This window comes from Lissotriton helveticus, chromosome 1_1 (assembly GCF_964261635.1).
Source record: "Lissotriton helveticus chromosome 1_1, aLisHel1.1, whole genome shotgun sequence".
NCBI lineage: Eukaryota > Metazoa > Chordata > Amphibia > Caudata > Salamandridae > Lissotriton > Lissotriton helveticus.
The window spans coordinates 2050131709-2050145006 of NC_136057.1; the positions used below are offsets into that span (position 1 = coordinate 2050131709).

The 13298-nt window shown below is 43.8% G+C and overlaps 1 protein-coding gene across 1 annotated transcript in view; it reads left to right on the forward strand.

The window, feature by feature from the left end:
• Positions 1 to 13298, forward strand: part of LOC144766461 (vitellogenin-1-like) — a 1095729-nt gene that overhangs the window by 111462 nt on the left and 970969 nt on the right. The window lies entirely within an intron of this gene.

The window sequence follows — 13298 nt, forward strand, 5'->3', positions numbered from 1 at the left end:
GCAGTTAGCAACAGCTGTTAAGCGATAGTGACCGTTTTGGGGCCCACTTTACAATGCAGCGATATTTATCGCTAATGACATGCAAAGTGGGCGTACCCAAACTGTTAGCGACTGAAAGCAGCCACTAACACAGCTATCGCCTATTAGCAAGGCAGGCTGTGAGATTAAAAAAGTTGCGCTAAACGCGATTATCGCCAGATTGTAACGCCTGCTCAGACCATTACTTAACCTGTTTATCCAATGTGAGGTGGATATTAAGGTTAAGTCCCCATTAGCGTTAATGTCTAAATATTGCTGGATTTCCAGCGATATTCCAGCATTAGGTCGCTATCACCGGATATATTATCGCATTAGAGATAAACGTTGCTAATAGCATGTTATCTCTACGATAATATCCGGCCATAGGCAGCGATAAATAAAGCGCGCTAAGCGCGTTTTGCGGTAAATACAAAGGATCCTTGCTAATATGCCCCTAATTTTTTCCTGGACCTATGTACACCATCATGAATCCTTCTACACCATCATGGATCTTTCCGCACCAACACACTTCTTCTGAATCAGATAGAAACATAGGGGCATATGTACAAAGAGTTAACGCCGCATTAGTGGCAGTTTTCCGACAGTTTTGGGCAGTTTCCAGTGAAAACGTCCATATAAAAGATCGCCACTTCTGTTATCGATAATGACATGAAAGGGAAGCATTCCTGTGCAAAAACAGCCGCTAACCCCAGCTCGCAATATGTACAAGGGAATTCTTGAAGGTAGGAGGACAAAAAAAACTGCCTCTAACTGCAGTTAGAGGCAGTTTTTAAGATCAGAAAATAGCTGATCTTAAAAATGGAGATAATCCTTTGGGCCTAATTTCGGCAGGTTTTGATGCTGGACCACTGCAAGCAATGTTGCTACCCTGCCCTGCGACAAAACTACAGGGCAGGAATGCGCACCATCAATAAGATAGTACACATTCCTGGTCCTCACTCATGAAAATGGTTGCAGCGCTGTGACAAGACAGCGTTGCATCACTTTTCACTACCCCCTTCTTGCGACACCACGGATGCGCTATATTCAATGGACAGCGCTCCATGAGCCAAGTATTGACGGATACGTTTGTAATCCTGACGTATCTGTCAGCCCTAAAGTCATGCATTGCTGCAGTTGTGTCACAACCATGATGCCACTCCCGCAATGCATGCGACCAGCCTATCCCTGTGGCACTGTGTCACCCTTACACCTGCCATCATGCAGACGTGAGGTACTAACGCAGTCCCGTACTTGAGGGGTGCCCGGGTTTCGGCGCAGTTTGACATCCATCGGTGGTGGTGGCACACTGCGGTATCATATTCTGTAAGCGTTGGCAGAGTGGTGGTGCTGAGGGAGTTGACGAGACGTACTTCGGTAGCCTTGATCCAGCTGCGAGTGGGGCGGTGGTGTACAATGGGCATGGTGAAGACGTATGTATACAATGATGGTCGATCCAGGAGAGTCCGGTGGTGTGGCCTGTGTAATTGGAGTAAAGCCTAGAGGATCACTCATTTAAAAAAAAAAAAAAAAGAAGGACCCCAAAATTGTCAACAGTCTAGCAGGCAGTTGGGCTGTGCGAGGAGGAAAAACTCTGCAAGACTTCTGCCTGTGACTAAATCTGCTGGCTTGCTACTCTCCCAGCTGGGTGAGGGGATTTCACCCAGGGACTCCAAGACCACCTGCCCTTCAACTCTTAAGCACCTGCATCTGTCTGCTTGCAGTAGCGGCCCATTGCGGGAGTTCCGTGGGGCGGAAAGGTGGGGTGGGAGAGGGGCAGGGTGGGGGGTAGTAAACACCGGAATATGGATGATCGGAGGTAAGCAAACAAATAAATAAATAAAACAAATTTCTTAGCGCGCACTGCATTTTGAAAGGTGCAGAAAGGGCCAATAGAAGCGAGGACAGGGAGTGTTTGAACGCAAGGAAATTAAAGGATTTGGTCCCTTATGTACCAATAGGCAGGAAATTATGTCACAGAAAATAAGCAGAAGTTATATGAAGTTAGACCACAAGATAACAGTAGATAAGTTTGGATATCTCTAACTTGCTGATTCACTTTGGTGGGGTAAAAAGCAGTGTCCATCACTGTTTAAACCCAAAAGTATATATCAGGCACCTACTTCACATAAAATGTTGGACACTTTTGAAATCATGATTCACAAAGACATTACAAAATTGGACCTAGACACCAACAGAGGTAACAATTTGAGTCAACTGGACAACAGAGTTATCAAGTCAATAGTAAATGATCAGGACATCACCTTACAACCACCTGACAAAGGCGGGGCTATTGTGGTGATGGACACTGCTTTTTACCACACCAAAGTGAACCAGCAAGTTAGAGATATCCAAAGTTATCTACTGTTATCTTGTGATCCAACACCACAACTACAAGGGATTCTAGAGGATATTTTCCAAAAGGCCTTAGAACATGAGTGGATTGATGTCCAGACTAAAACTTCCCTCACAACAAATAATCCCAGACAACCAAAATTGTATATGATACCAAAAATTCACAAGAGTTTAGAAAATCCCCTATTCCGACCCATTGTGTCGGGATGTGGGTCGCTGTTCGATCCAATAGGTAGATTTTTGGATCATTTCCTTCAGAAATTTGCACAAAATTGGCACTCTTATCTCAAGGACACTACACATTTTTTACAAAAATTGAAACAACTTCATGCACAGTTTCAAGAGGATTGGATGTTCTGCACCATTGACATGACAGCTTTATATACGTCCATACCACACCAAGCAGGATTGGAAGCAATTGAGTGGGTGTTATTACAAATTGAAGATATTGGCACTGAGAAGGTCTTCATATTAAATTACTCCACTTTTGTTTACATCATAGTTCATTTTCCTGGCAAGAAGAGCTTTATACACAAATGACTAACATCTATGGGCTTTTTTGGGGCCCCTGCATCTGCTAATACCTTCATGGCTCACTTTGAACACCAGTACATCATGAAACAAGCTCAATGGTGGACTAAAATTAAACTATACTGCGGGGATATGGATGACATTTTCATCATATGGTCAGACACGAGGATGGCTTTGGAGGAAATGATCAGCACACTTAACAGGTTCAACCCGAGGATCCTGTTTATGCATACAATTGATACCAGAAGCATCCATTTGTTAGATGTGTTAATTACCAAAACACAACATGGCACCAGTTTCAACACACAAATTTACACCAAGCTGACTGACCTGAATAATGCTCTAGAATTCTCAAGCTTTCACCATAGGAATTTAATAAGAAATTTACCATATTCACAATTCATAAGGATTAAAAGGATTTGTTCAGAACCAAATACCTGCTCACAGAAGATAGCTGAATATAAATAACGGTATATTGACAGAGGATATTCCAAATCAGTGCTACAGAATAGTATTGACAGAGTACAAGCCAAAGACCAAAATGATTAATTTATCCAGAAGAACCAAGAGGATAACACCAGAATGGGTACTTCTGTTAAAATATACAACCAGTCGACAGGCTATAAAAAGAATCATCAACACACGATGGGAGCTGTTAGAGAATGAACCTGAGTTCAACGTTATCTTCCAACAAAACCATAATACACCTATATTAGAGGAAGCAATTTCTGTACCATCTTGGCTAGACCGCAAAGCAACATTCAACAGGGAAAAAGATTCAGCTGAGACACACAAGTGATTGCAACAACAGTAATGTCATCTCCTGTATTATATGTCCTTCTGTCAAAGCATATGTCGACAAAGCTCAATGTAAAATTCAAATAAGGATAATAGAACATCCAAGTAAAATTAGCAATAGAAGCACCACTTCAAGCATAGCAACACAGTGGGATAAAGCCAAACATACAATATCACAACTAAGTTTCCAAATCATTGAAAAGGTATCATTATAATTTGGGGTGGATAAAAAATTACTGCAAAGAGACGTGTACTGTATCAAAGAGTTTGATAGCTTGTTACCAAGAGGTCCTAACGACCGATTGGACATGAGTTATTTACTCTGATGCTCAAGTACAGGATTAGTCATTAATGCTACATATAGTTGCATTGGAACAATGGGATTCCTTAGCCTAGACTACCAACATAAGTCATTCAGTGTTGACTTGATGTCTATCCCCAAAGTATTCTAAGTTCTCACATTGTATTGTAAGAACATTCCATCCATACTTTTGAGGCAGCCTCAACGATTACATTATTATCACCTCACTGACACTTTGGGAAGGGATTTGCCACTAGCATACAACACACAAGCCCAGAGATACATTATTGAGTACAACCTGGTATAGTTTTCCCTGATCGGTTATAGGAAATAGTGGCTAAACCTTGAACTTAACTTGGGGTGTATGGCTCATACATTGTTATGGCCATGCATTCAATAAGTGGTTTGAATTTTTTAAATGCAGTAGCAGATCATTGGACAGTTGGGCTTCAACTGGTTTAGACAGGCGGGAACTTGTTTAAATTTGGAAATTTTTATTGAGTCTCTATTTAAACGGTGATTAATAACATGGTAAAAGTCATTTGTCATTAGTTGTTCGAGTTGAATAGAGTGTGGTGAGTCTTTAAGCAAATGAAGGTTATTGACTTTTATGCATATAATTTAGAAGTACCATTTAAGTTCACCGCAGCAATGTGATAGAATCTCGATTACTGTCACCGTTCTATGATGGCGCCATTGGTTTGTAAGCCGCTTCTAGTCCCTTTTCTATATTGTTACGCGTGACTATATTGCATCCGGTAGCATTTAGCATTCTGGATACAGATGAAAATATGGCGGCATAGGACACAAATGCGATAGGTAAGCAAGTTTTAGGGAGTTTATGTTTCACGCATACCACGGAAAACAGATTGATTCAGTGTATGAAGTTAGATAGTCTTGTTCATAGACACCACGGAGTTCTGATGTTCCGGTGTTTTATGTGATTACAGTACAGCAAGATTGATATTCAACATTTGATTCAGTGCATTCCGTGAAGTTTATAGTGCAATCTGAGGTAAGCACCATATACAAATATAGTGTTTTATGTCTTTATGGAAATCTGCGTGATATAAAGTACGAGTTTCTATTGCTTGGTTCTTTTGTTTTCAGAGATAAATAGTGCATTAAAGACAGGTGCTATAGCAACCTAGTCTTGGAGGTATTTTATATTTCTTAGGGCATCACTTATTTTACGCATGAAGGCACAACAGAGTGATAAAACATAATACACCACCAAACACAAGAGGTTATGTTTGTTTCACAAAGTGCATGGTTGCATGAATTGAAAGACATCGTACTTAGCAAGTGCGACGAAGAAGGCATCTGATTAATGGGTAGATTGAGCCGACAAAAGGCAGTAACAGCATGCTTTTACATTTTCTATGTAGATTGGCCCCTGAGGAAGGGACAACTATGTCCCCAAATGCATCGGGCATCATTTGAATTTGTTTGAAGAAACTGCCATCTGTTTATTAATATTGAATAACAATATGTTTTGATCACTGTGAACAAACAATAATGTTTTGTTTGAGGTTCATGTATGATGAATTATAGAACATTTGTAAAACTCATGATACGTTTGAATCTACAAATGTATATTAACATAATACTGTCAAGTTTAATAAATATGCCAATAATCCAAAAACGCTTTTGAAAAAACTTTTGTGAGAAATCTTTTCTGTGAACAGTGTGCAAGGCCTCTAGTCAGTTGACTAGCAATCAGTCACAGAAAAAAAGCAGTCTCCATCATGGGTAGGGAAACCGTGATGAAAAAGATAGGAATGATCGCCATCTTAGAATGGTGTAATAAAAACAGTTCCCAAAGCCTTCTGGGAGCAAGACTGTTGAATGATGGGAAGAAGGAAAGCAAGAGGATGACCCCCCATGCAAGAGAATGACTGCCTGAATATTACTATATGTGTTCACCAGATCAGAGGTAAGGACTACAGTGCTCTGTATTAGTTGTACAGGTGGTTCCAGTCCCCGAACAGGAACTGCAAAGTGTTCTGAACATTATAAGCCGCTGTTTTGCTCTGAGTCAGGCCTAGCAGAGTAAATCACTGCAGTTTTCCGGGGTAAAAATTAGTGTGTTGTGAGACGTACCCATGATGTTTTAATAACAATTGCTGAGCCTGCAACATCCTCCCCCACACCGCTGCTTGCCGTTATTTAGCACAAAAATGCAGAAGACCGCAATGCCACCCGAGAAGGCATGTGAGGCACCTTGTGCTAAATAACGGCATGCAGCGGTGTGGGGGAGGATGTTGCAGGCTCAGCAATTGCCCGCAGTGTAACAGTAGATCCCCCCCCCAAGGCAATGGGTTTAGCAGGGAAAACCCCACAAAATTGATGGACTAGGACTGGGGCATGAGTCAGCATCTCCCAAGATCTGTCACTAGGAGGATAACCTTTCCAATGGACCAGGAATTATAAATGGTTTCCAAAAAAAATGAGTCACAGATTTCCTGTACCTCATAATAAGTAACATTATTAACCAAAACTGAAGGAGGCCTTGAACAGACCCTCTATTAGGGGTCGGTGACGTAGGGTTTAAGTTGTAAACGAGGAATACAGGATGCACTTTCCAGGAACAAAGCAATTGTAGTTGAAAAGACTCCGGATTCACTATTTGGATAATTATTACAGGACCATAAAAGCATGGTCATAGTTTGTGCAGAGACAGGTGTTGGGGCAAATATTTAGAGGAGAGCCAAACTCTATCATTCACCTGGTATGAGGGAGACTGACATCAAAGGAGGTCAGCGGACTGTTTTATTTTCTTTTTGGCGTCTTGTAAGTTAGTATGTATTTGTTGCCTGACTACTCGGAGTTGATGGGTAAAAGAGGAAGCTACTGGAACAGAAGTGGAATCTTGTGAAGCAAAAGGATATGCTCTTGGATGATATTCATATAGGCTGAAAAAGGGGGTGGTCCTTGGAGGCAATATGGACCGAATTCTGTGAGTGGCAAGTAAATAGTCAAGTCACTCTGGGTAACATTGCAAAATTAATTGTGATTTTGTTCCAAACCTTGGTTACGGTGTTCGGTTTGACCATTAGTCTGAGGATGAAATAAAGAAGAGAGTGCTACATCAATGTGAAGAGACTTGCAGAAGTGTCTCCAGAACTAGGATATGATGAGGATCCCAGTCAGATATAATGATCTGTGGAAGACCATATAGACTAAAGATCTCCTGTATGAAGATCTTACCCAACCCCCTTGTATTGGGCAGTTTCTTCAGAGCAGCAAAATGTGCCATCTTGGAAAAGGAGGGTAGGAAAGTAGGATCTACTTCTTATTGTTTCCCCCACTTATTGCTTGATGTTACACTGTTCTTGACTAGTCTGACTGGGATCCTGATAATCAGGACCCCAGTCTATCTGCTTTCTCCCTAAAATGTTGTGCCATGTACTTGCGTACACTCCAGATTGGATACTGGGGTACCCTTGTCAGTGCCTAATATATTGTACATATGTAGCCAGGGCATTCGTACCCCAGAGGCGTCCCATGGCCTGAAGCATATGTTATGCCACCCATGAGAGGCCATGCAAAATGGAACTACAGGCCGGTCATTGCTGCCTGTGTAAGATTGTGCATGCAAAAATTACTTTAGATATAGGTTTACAATGTCTATGGGTCACTACACTTAAAAACTATCAGTCACCCCTCAAGCAGGCCTTTACAATCGGGAAGGCAGGCTTCTGGGTTTTACATGGGAGGGTGCCCCTGCATGAGCAGAGCACCCTTGCAGCCTACTGAGACCATTCACCCGGGTTGTCGGTGATGCAGCCAGACATATAGGTAGAGGTGCATTATATGATCGCAGAAAATGCTATCTCTAAAACGGCTGCTACAAAACATGTTGTGTTTGGTATCAAACACCTTGGAATTATACCTTCACACAGGTAATTGGTGTGGGAGGTATGAAGCCACCCTTCTGAAGTGAGCATTGTTGGGTCCCTGGTCTTCCCGGTACCAGCCTTCTCGACCCGGACAGCACAAAATGGTTGCTGCCAATCAGACACACATTTCTGCCCTCCTGCTGCTGAGCCAAGCTCTAGCAGGGGAAGGCAGGACAATTGGCATCCTGTCACAGGGAGATGTGAACACCTCCCAGACCGGATTTAGTGTATGCAAAGCCGGATGCGGAGCGGCTAGGAGCATGATGGAGGTGCTGGTCACTTTAAAATTTACACTGGTAAAAATCTTGCACTTGCACTGTTCGTGACATTGAGCTAATTTTTAATGGTTGTTTTTAGACTCTTGCTGTTTGTGTCACCTTATAAACCAGTGAATTTTTAATCTTCTGTACCTTTTTAAAAATGCTGTCTTGCACACTTGCTAGTTGTTTACCTGTCCCTTTGCCCCGCTGGTCTGCTTGGGGAATTCCTTCTGTGCTGATGCCCACTCCCTGGTCCGTCGCGGGGTGTCCCGAATGAACGGAGGGAGTGGACGTTCTTCACCTCACAGCGCAGTAGCGTCAGCCCTGCTTCCGGAGACCAGGCTCTCACTTCCGGGGACAGCATATTTAATTAGATTCAAAGCCGGACGCGCAGCAGACGCACCCCTGGCGCGCTGAAGGCGTGCCTAGGCAAGACCGTCTGTGCACTTACGCATCCGACCATGGCCAGGGCCCCTGCTACATCAGATACAGCATCACTGGTCTATTCATCTGCACAATTGACAGAGCTAAGACAGAGAAGCAATGAGAAATGCCAGCAGTCAATGAACCCAGATTACTGCGATATGGCACGTGCACACTGCACATTTAGGTTCCACCCGGCCGATATCCGTCAGCAAAACACGGACACCGACCTCAAGATGTACAAAATGTTTGCACTAAATTAGAGGTCTTTACCGAAACATTCAGTAGAATTAAATACCCTCCTCAAAGAAGTGCGACCAGATGTTCTGTTTTTAACAGACACCTGGCTTCAGAGGGAGTCTACCCCAGATGTGATTCAAACCCTCCCACCAGGATACATTATTCAGTGAAGAGACTGTGAGATTAAGAATAACAAAGGGGGAGGGATAGCAATAATATTTAAAGAGTACTATGCCTGCAGGGTTGAGCCCAACCTTGTAGCTGACTGTGAAAACCTTAATTTTTTCATTGCACTCTCAGTAACATGCTCCTTTGCAGGAGTACTGATATATCGCCCACGGGAAAAGGCGGGGCAATTTATCTGTTCCTTGTCAGAAGTGGCTGCAACATTAGTCGGCTCTAGCAGCAACTCCACATTATTGGGTGATTTCAATCTACATTTTGATGATCAAAACATCACTGAAGCCGTTGAATTGTCCCAAGACTTAGCTTGCATACATATAGAGCAAAGAGTGGTAGGCCCTACCCACATCAAAGGCCACACACTCAACCCAGTGTTCTCCAACAACAATATGTTGACCCCAATTTCTCTGCTTTGGTTGGACCACTCTCTGATCCCCATTCGCTTAAAAAGTCCACTACAATGGTTCCACTTAGAAACCAAGACCGCACATGGGCTAAATTCACCACTGAGGCGTGGGCTAAGATATTGGAGAGGAGAAAACACATTCTAGACAGAAGTTGCTGAAAAAGTATATAACTGGATCAAATCAGCACTGTATTTAGGGATCCCAGTAAAAGAAATGGCCCATAGGGGGAGAGAAAGGACAACTCCATGGTACTCACCTCAGCTTTGATCACTTAAACAGACTTGTAAACACCAGGAAAGAAAATGGAGAAAGGATTATAGTGAGAGTAGCAAAATGGATTATAGAAAGGCCATAAGAACCTATCAAGCCAAAATAAAAAAAAGCCCAGACATTCTACTATGAGGGGAAAAAAAACAGCTGCCAACTCCCCCAGGGAAAATTTCAAAATAGCAAAGACCCTACTTGAACTTCCAATACCGGAAACCACCATCTCTTCTGATTGGTGTAACGAAATTGCGGCCTATTACCAAGAAAAAATTCAAACCATCTATAACACCTTCCTTACCTCACCTTTGCTTGGTGACATCTCTGTTCCAACTCCTTTTACTGACTCGGATGAGATTATTAGAGTCCAAAACAATAAGGGGCATACCCTGGAGAACTTCCTCTCTTAGATCTAGCAACGCTCACAAAAATCTTTTGCCAGATAAAATCGGTTTACCTTGTGACTCGGCAACCCCCTATCAGTTGGATAGGGTCAAAGAGGTGGTGTTACCACCAATAATGGTAGTGTTGAATCTCTCGAATATTAATGGCCAGGTTCTCCCCCCCCAAGGAAACAGGCAATGGCAAGAGCGCTCCTTAAGAAACCGACCCTTGATCCAGATGTTCTGAGTAACTACAGACCCATATCTCTATTACCTATGATCTGTAAGATCCTCTAAAACATGTAAATCCTAGCCTTTCAACATTTCTAGAAGCCCATAATCTCTTACACGATTCTCAGACCAGGTTCGGACCCCAGTTGGCACTGAGCCAGCTCTGATCTCGGTGGTGGAGGAAGCCAAGAAGAGCATGGATCAGGGAGGGGCAGTTGCCATTATGCTCCTCGACCTAAGCTAGCGTTTGACACCATGAAGTTTGACATCCTTCTGAACCGCTTCGGGAAGGTAGGAGAAGCAGGGTTCTCCATAGCGCGGATTCAATCATATCAGGAGAAGCCACCTCAAACTGTCAACCTCTTAGGTATGGAGTACCTCAGGGATCATTTCCGACTCCTACCTTATTTAACGTTTACATGAGGCCATTAGCAGACATTGTCCTCCTTTTTGGGATAAAAATCATCACCTACGTGGATGACCCCTAAAGCACCCACATAATGCCCCCTCCGACCTAGAATCATGCTTGGAGAAGATGGCATATTGGATGCAAAACTCATGCCTTGGCCTCAATTTGCATAGACCACATAGACCACAAAACCTTGATGGGAAAAGGCCCCACCATCTTTAACTCCCTTATTACATTTTACCAACCCAGAAGATCACTCAGCTCCTCTAGAATGAGCTTGGCTGTGGTGCCGAAAATTCAGAGAACTCGGAGCGGTGGCAGTTCCTTCTCTTACAGCATAGCCAAGCTGTGGAACACCCTACCCTTGCAGATACGCTCTGAGACTCATCTCCTCACTTTCCGAAAGCATCTGAAAACATGGCTATTCTCAAAATATTAGGCTGTAGACCATCCCTCCATTTTACTCCTATTCCTCCAGCACTGGGATGCCTCTGGGCAGATATGCGCTCTAGAAATGTTGAGTAATAATAATAATAATAATAATAATAATTGGGACTGGGTGGGTGAACTTCCAAAGTGCCTGAAAGTCTGCACGGGGGGCACATTTGGTGTCCCTGTGCATAGCCCAGTTCAAACCAGTCCTGGGAGCCGTAGGCTCCTGCTCTGGCATGAAACTGGACAAAGGGGAGGGGAGTATTCTCCCCACTGTCCTGACCCTTCCCTGGGAGGGTCCCCTGAATCTGTCCAACCCTCTCCTGTGGGTACTTAAGGTCTTACTTGACTGTAGGACCCTAGGTTTGACATGGACAAGATTCTGACCAAGAAACCACTGACCTTTGACTGTCTGGACACTCCGGACTTTGCTTAACTTTGACTGGGTCCGACTTCAACTCCCTCTCTGTCCAAAGCATTGTCTGTGCCTGTGCACCATACATGCTCTGTGCAGGACCTGTAGAGCATCAAGGACAGCTGAAGTTATCCTCCTTGGAGTGAAGGAGTCACTCCCTTGCATTCACAGGCACCATAATGCAACTGATTGGTCTGCTGATCCTGAGCTCCTGTGGACTCTGATGGCTCCAGCAGCACAGGAGGTGGGTTCCTATGTTCCCTTAGGTTAAGCTGCCCTCTCACCAAGTCTGAGGCCAGTATTGCTCGTGGGGTCCGCATAACCTGAACCCCTTTGTACCGCTTACTTTTACACATGCATATGTTTGTTGGTATTCCCCAACTCAGTGCATTGGGCTATCAATAGCCCTAACGTCTGCGCACATTTCTACAAAGGACTTTGGCCTCCTTGTACTCTGTGCCCTGCAAGCTGTTCCTTTGTGAAACTGCTAGAGGTCTCCTTGCGACTCCTGTGCCTCCGGCCTATGGCTCCATTTGAGGGAACACACTGTTTTTCTTGGGTTCCCCTGGTTGCTCCAGACCTACCCTGTCTCCCTGGATGTGGTGAGTCTCCTGGTCCTTGCTGGGACAGACCATGACCTTACTCGACCTACTTCGTGGGTTGCCGCTACCAAGGCATGTTGGTGCTCCTGCCAGACACCGACCCCTCAGCACTCAACATCCATTGTAGGGCAGTTTCTATCAGCTCCTGGTCCCCGTGGCTGCAGGGTCAATGTCTCCCTCTTCACACCTGAATCACCCAACATTGGTGAGCATTCGTCTACCGAGCTCCTGGTCACTCCGGAGTGACCCAGACTCTGTCCCCTCTGCTTTCAGGTTCCTTCCATCACAAATGCACCTGCGGGTTCCACCACACACTTTTCTTCTTTCCAGCAGTGGCATTTCTTTGAAGAATCCAATTGAGAACGACAACAGTTTACAACACCAGTTCAGCCCTATGCACTGAGCTTCCCTGGGATAGGTGACTCTGGTACTTCAATATCTATGGCTCTGGTGGCTCTCCAACCTTCTATGTTCTAAATAGTTTGTTCGTAATCCACTGGAAAGGGTCCTTAAACTTTAAAACTGCAACCGCAACTCTCACATTGAATTGAACACAGCACGTGGTCCTGTTTTCACACTGTACCCATCCTCTGTGGGGTCCCTCCTTATTCACCTTGGGTGGTTCCTTGGGGTCCCAGCGATTCTACAAACTCTAGACACTGTCTTAACTCGAGTCGTGGTTCTTATTCCACTATTTTAGTATATGGTTTGGTCTCCCCCTGGAGCACATTGTGTGTTAGTACTACTTACAATTGTTTCTGTGCTACAGTATTGTGTGCTTTGTGTTTATCTGCAATTAGCAGATACTGTGAGGAATTTAAGGTGTGTTATAATAACAAATACATATTTGTATTATAACTACTGTCTGCTTTTCCTTTCATTTAACCAATACAATAAAGTTGCATTCTGGTAAAACAAGCTGCTTAACATTCCTTCAACACTACGCCTGAAGGCTGCTCTCTATACCCTACCACTTGGATAGCTTTCTAAGGTTATCTTTGACCTCTTAAATCACCCTAAGGGTTGTTTGGGCTGGTGCAAGGTGCCCACTTTTGTTAGAGGACATTATATACCAGGCCAACTTCTCACAAGGAGTGAACTGTCACCATAATGACTTGATGTTTTGCAGACAGAGGCAATGAAG